We start from the raw sequence: 6,885 nt of genomic DNA, 5'->3' as shown, positions 1-6,885 counted from the left end.
TTATTTTCGCAAATTGTAATGTTCACTGTTTATTATTTTGGGATTTTATCATGTTTAAGACTTAATATTTATTGTTTTAATTGCTTAAAAATTGAAATGGGAACGTGTCGGCTGGCCTTGTCTTCACGAGAGGCGCCATTACGACCGGGTCCGGGTTTAGGGTTGTGACAAGTTGGTATAAGAGCCTAGGTTACATAGGTCTCACGAGTCATGATCAGGTTTAGTAGAGTCTTGTGGATCGATACGAAGACGTCTATATTTATCCTCGAGAGGCTGCAGAACCTTTAGGAAAACTTCAGCTTCTTGAAATTCTTGTCGTGCGAATTTGTTGATCCGAGTACTGAACTTCTGTTATTCTATTCTCTCACAGATGGTGAGGACACACACTACCGGTCAGGATGGACGACCACCAGTACCACCAACTGTGGCCACTAGAGGTCGAGGACGCGATCGTGGTAACGGTAGGGGCAAAGTTGTGGCCTGCACAACAACTAGGGCAACACCTACAAATCCACCACCTGCCCCAGTTTAGGATCAGGTCCCAGTTGTGGATGCTCCAGCAGCACCAGCTCAGGCACCAACTGTGCCTATTATAATTCCGGATCTTCAGGAGGCTTTGGCTCAGATTCTGTCAGTATGCACTGGCCTAGCTCAGGAGGTTTCAGTTATTACAGTCGCAACTACTTCTCAGGCCGGGGGAGGCACTCAGACTTCCGCCACTCGCACACCTGAGTAGGTCGTGCAGGGACTTCAGACACCGGGGACGCATCTAGCCCAGCCGGTTGCAGGTGCTCAAGACTATGTAGTTCCTACCATGCCAGAGGACGAGCATCATAGGTTGGAGAGATTTGGTAGACTTCAGCCTCCGACTTTCAGCGGTGCAGAGGGCGAGGATGCCCAGGGTTTCTTGGATAAGTGTTAGAGGATGCTTTGTACTGCAGGTATTTTGGAGACTAGCGGGGTCGCTTTCACTACTTATCAGTTTCTGGAGCTGCCTTCACTTGGTGGGAGGCTTTTGAGAGGCATAGGCATGTTGCTGCAACACCCCTTATCTTCTTGGAGAAGTATGTGTCGCAGTCTCGCAGAGAGGAGCTGCGCAGGCAGTTTGAGTGGTTGCATCAGGGAGAGATGACTGTGACGCAGTATGAGATGAGGTTCTCTGAGTTAGCTTGTCATGCGATTTAGTTGGTTCCGACAGATAGAGAGAGGATTAGGAGGTTTGTTGATGGCCTAACTTATCAGCTTCGTATTCTCATGACTAGGGAGAGGGTGACTGGTGCTACGTTCAAGGAGGTTATAGACATTTCTCATGAGATTGAGTCTGTTCATCGCTAGGATCGAGAGGAGAGAGAGGACAAGAGGCGTAGAGGATCTAGTAGTTATAGTGGTGCTCCGTCGAGAGGTCAGTTTCAACACGGCAGAGGCCGTTCATTCAGGCATGCTTAGCCAGCTTGCCCAGGTTATTGTAGGACGTCTTCGGGTCATGGTTCTCACAGTTCTCATCAGGGCCAGTCATCACTTAGTGCCCTTCCAGCCCAGAGTTCGTCCCGTGCTCCATCAGTTCAGGGCTCTTCTATGCCAGGTGCATCATCTAGTCATTCTGGTGCTAGAGGTTCCCTTCAATCCCTTTCTCCATTACCTGGGAGTTGCTATGAGTGTGGAGAGATTGGTCATATGTGGAGGCAGTGTCCTCATCATCTTGCGGGTTCATCTCATCAGAGGAGTCAGCCATCGGCTTCAGCGCCAGTTACTTCACTACCACCGGTCCAGCCAGCTAGGGGTGGAGGTCAGTCAGCTAGGGATCGCCCTAGAGGGTGAGGTCGATCAGGTGGTGGTCAGTCCCGTTTCTATGCACTTCCAGCTAGAACCTGATGTTATTGCTTCCGATTTTGTTATTATAGGTATTGTTTCAGTCTGCCATAGAGATGCCTCTGTATTATTTGATCCCGGTTCCACATTTTCTTATGTGCATCATACTTTGCTCGTTATTTGGGTACGCCCCATGAGTCTCTTACTTCACGTGTTCATATATCTACCTTGGTGGGCGATATTGTTGTTGTAGACCGTGTGTACCAGTCATGTGTGGTGATTATTGGGGGCTTGGAGACCCGAGTGGATCTTTTATTATTGTGTATGGTGGATTTTGATGTCATTTTGGGCATGAATTGGCTATTTCCGTGTCATCCAAGACAATCACATTAGCTATACCGAGTGTGTCACGGATTGAGTGCGAGGTGTGACTGATTATGTTCCTAGTAGAGTGATCTCATTCTTGAAGGCCCGTCGTATGATTGGGAAGGGTTGTCTTTCGTATCTAGACTTTGTGAATGATGTCGGTGTAGAGACTCCCAGTATTGACTCTGTTCCAGTTGTGAGGAATTTTCCCGATGTGTTTCCTGCAGACCTGTCGGGCATGCCACCGGACAGGGATATTGATATCGGTATTGATCTGGTGCCGGGCACTCAACCCATATCTATTCCGTCCTATCGTATGGCACCAGCGGAGTTGAAAGAGTTAAAGGAGCAGCTTCAGGAACTCCTTGATAAGGGGTTCATTCGGCCTAGTGTATCACCTTGAGGCGCGCCGGTTCTATTTGTGAAGAAGAAGGATGACACTATGATGATGTGCATTGATTATAGGCAATTGAACAAAGTAACAGTTAAGAACAAGTATCCTTTGCCTTGCATTGATGATTTATTCGACCAGCTTCAGGGAGCGAGAATGTTTTCCAAGATTGATCTCCGTTCAAGTTATCACCAGTTGAAGATCAGGGACTCGAATATCCTTAATACGGCTTTTAGGAACCGATATGGTCATTATGAGTTCTTGGTGATGTCATTTGGGCTGACCAATGCCCCAGCATCATTCATGCATTTGATGAACAACGTGTTCCAGCCTTATCTCGACTCGTTTGTCATAGTCTTCATTGATAATATTCTGGTGTATTCGTGAAGTCAGGAGGAGAAAGCGGAATATTTAAGAGTTGTGTTGCAGAGATTGAGGGAGGAGAAACTTTATGAAAAATTCTCCAAGTGTGAGTTTTGGCTCAGTTCAGTGGCTTTTTTGGGGCACGTGATGTCCAGCAAGGGTATTCAGGTTGATCCGAAGAAGATAGAGGCGATTCAGAGTTAGCCCAACCATCCTCAGCCACAGAGATTTGCAGTTTTCTTGGTTTGGCAGGTTATTATCGCCGGTTTGTCCAGGGATTCTCATCTATCACATCGCCCTTGACCAAGTTGACTCAGAAGGGTGCTTCATTTGTATGGTCGGATGAGTGTGAGGAGAGCTTTCAGAAGCTCAAGACAGCCTTGACCACAGCTCCAGTGTTAGTTTTGCCATCAACTTTAGGTTCATATATCGTGTATTGTGATGCTTCGAGAGTTGGTATTGGGTATGTATTGATGCAGCAGGGTAGAATTATTCCTTATGCTTCTCGTTAGTTGAATCCCCATGAGAAGAACTACCCCGTTCATGATCTGGAGTTGGCTGCCATTGTTCACGCGTTGAAGATTTGGAGGCATTACTTGTATGGTGTGTCTTGTGAGGTGTTTACTGATCATCATAGCCTCCAACACTTGTTTAAGCAGAAGGATCTTAATTTGAGGCAGCAGATGTGGTTGGAGTTGCTAAAGGATTATGATATCACTATATTGTACCATCCGGGGAAGGCCAATGGGGTGGCCGATACTTTGAGCTGAAAGGTAGTGAGTATGGGGAGTTTGGCATATATTCCAGTTGAGGAGAGACCTCTTGCAGTTGATGTTCAGGCCTTGGCCAATCGGTTCGTGAGGTTAGACATTTCGGAGCCCAGTCGGGTATTGGCTTGTGTGATTTCTCGGTCTTCCTTATATGATCGCATCAGAGAGCGCCAGTATGATGATCCGCATTTTCTTTTCCTTAAGGTCAGAGTTCAGCACGATGATGCTAGATATGTGAACGTTGGTGATGATGGAGTGTTGAGAATGCATGGTTGGATTTGTGTGCCCAATGTGGATGGGCTTCGGGAGTTGATTCTGGAAAAGGCCCATAGCTCGCGGTATTCCATTTATTAGGGTGCCACGAAGATGTATCAGGATTTGAGGCAGCATTATTGGTGGATAAGAATGAAGAAAGACATTATGGGATTTGTAGCTTGGTGTCTCAATTATTAGCAGGTGAAATATGAGCATCAGAGACCGGGTAGCTTGCTTCAGCGGATGGATATTCCAAAGTGGAAGTGGGAGAGGATCACTATGGACTTTGTAGTTGGACTCCCACGGACTTTGAAGAAGTTCGATGCTATTTGGGTGATTGTGGATCGGCTGACCAAGTCTGCGCACTTCATTCCTGTGTGTACTACCTATTCTTCAGGGAGGTTGGCAAAGATCTATATCCGGGAGATTGTTCGTTTGCATGGTGTACCAGTTTCTATTATTTTGGATAGGGGCACTCTATTTACTTTGCAGTTTTGGAGGTCTGTGCAGCGAGAGTTGGGTACTCAGGTTGAGTTGAGCACAACTTTTCACCCTCGATGGACGGGCATTCCGAACGCACTATTCAGATATTGGAGAACATATTGCGTGCTTGTGTCATTGATTTTGGAGGGTCATGGGATCAGTTTCTACCGCTTGCAGAGTTTTCTTATAACAACAGCTACCGATCGCGTATTCAGATGGCTCCATATGAGGCTTTGTATAGGAGGCGGTGTAGATCTCCAGTTGGTTGGTTTGAGCAGGGTGAGACTAGGCTATTGGGAATAGACTTGGTGCAGGATGCTTTAGAAAAGGTAAAGGTAATTCAGGAGAGGCTTCGTACAGCGTAGTCGAGACAAAAGATTTATGCAGATAGGAAGGTTCGGGATGTGTCCTACATGGTTAGTGAGAAGGTTCTGTTGAAGGTTTCACCCATGAAGGGTGTTATGAGATTTGGAAAGAAGGGTAAATTAAGTCCTAGGTTCATTAGGACTTTTGAGGTGCTTCAGAGGATTGGGGAGGTGGCTTATGAGCTTGCTTTACCACCCAGCTTGTCGAGTGTGCATCCAATATTTCATGTTTCTATGCTCCAGAAGTATATTGGGGATCCGTCTTATGTTCTGGATTTCAGCACGGTTCATTTAGATGATGATTTGACCTATGATGTGGAGCCAATAGCTATTTTGGGTCGTCAGGTTTGAAACTTGAAGTCAAAGGATATAGCTTCAGTGAAAGTGCAGTGGACAGGTCAGCCCGTGAAGGAGGCTACCTGGGAGACCTAGCGGGAGATACGGAGCAGATATCCTCACTTGTTTGAGGCTTCAGGTATGTTTCTTGACTCGTTCAAGGATGAATGTTTGTTTAAGAGAGGGATGATGTGACAACCCGGTCAGTCGTCTCATGAGTTACTGCTCCGTTTCCCCCATTTCTGCTTCTTATTGCTTTGTTTATCGGTTCTATGAGTGATCAGATTGGTTGGCTCGGGTTCGGAAAGAATTTGGTAAGGTTTGAGATACTTAAGTCTCTTTTGAGGAAGTTTAAGTTGGAAAAGTCAATCGTATGTTGACTTATGTATTAAAGGGCTCGAATGTGAATTCCGATGGAAGCTTCGGGAGGTGATTTGGACTTAGGAGCATGATTGGAATGTATTTTGGAGGTCCGGAGTAGATTTAGGCTTGAATTGGCGAAATTGGACTTTTAGCGTTTTCCGGTTGATAGGTGAGATTTTGATATAAGGGTCGGAATGGAATTTCGAGAGTTGCAGTAGTTCCGTAGTGTCATTTGGCATGTGTGTGAAACATTTCAGGTCATTCGGATGTGGTTTGGTTGGGTTTTTGATCAAAAGCGGAATTCAGAAGATTTTGGAAACTTAGGCTTGAATCTGATGTGTTTTGGTTGATTCGATTTTGTTTGAGGTGTTTTAAAGATTGATATAAGTTTGAATAAGGTTATGGGGAATGTTTGTGTTTTTGGTTGAGGTCATGGGGGCCTTAGGGTAATTTCGGATGGTTGACGGAGGGTTTGGAATTTTTGGTGAAGCTGCAAATTTTCTGCTTCTGTTGTTTTCGCACCTGCGGATTGGGGACCGCAGGTACAATGCCGCAGATGCGAGGAAGAAGGTCGCGGAAGCGGAAAGTGGCTGGGAAGGCTGTAACTGTAGAAGCAGTTGGAGAACCGCACCTACGATGGTGCAAGTGCGGAGTGAGCATCACAGATGCGGAATTTGGAGGCTTAAGTGAAAACCGCAGAAGCGGTTCAAGGACCGCAAATGCAGTATCGCAGAAGCGGGAATTTGGCCGCATATGCGAAATCCCTGGGCCAGAAGGTATAAATTGTTTCCTTCACGATTTTTGAGCTATTCCACCATTTGTAAGTTGACTTTGGAGCTTTTTGGGCGATTTTGAAGAAGGATTTCATTGAGATAAGGATTTTGGACCTAAAACCCGTTCCTAAGGTATTATTTCACGGATTAGGGTTGTAATTAATGGAGTTTAAGGGTTAAAAATTGAAGAAACTAGGGCTTGGTATTGGAGACCTAGACTTGAGGATTTGAGGGACCATTTGTAGTCGGATTTTTGTACTTTTGATATGTATGAGCTCGTGGGGAGATAAAGAATCTATTAATGTAAATTTTATCAAATTTCGAGACATGGGACCGGGGTTTGGGTTTTGGTAATTTCGGGATTTATGTTGTAAATTGATTATTTTCGCTTGGACTTCATTCCCTTAGCATATTTTGACATCGTAATTCTGATTTTGGATAGATTTGACGCGAGTGGAGGCCGATTCGAGGGGCAAAAGCATCGCGAGCTAGAGTTTGGACCGGATTGAGGTGAGTAATGATTGTAAATGATGTCATGAGGGTATGAAGCCCCGGATTGCACATCGTTGTGCTATATTGAGGTGACGCACACGCTAGATGACGAGCGTGAG

This window comes from Nicotiana sylvestris, chromosome 10 (genome assembly GCF_000393655.2).
Source record: "Nicotiana sylvestris chromosome 10, ASM39365v2, whole genome shotgun sequence".
Lineage (NCBI taxonomy): Eukaryota > Viridiplantae > Streptophyta > Magnoliopsida > Solanales > Solanaceae > Nicotiana > Nicotiana sylvestris.
Note: the sequence above shows the minus strand (reverse complement) of the source record.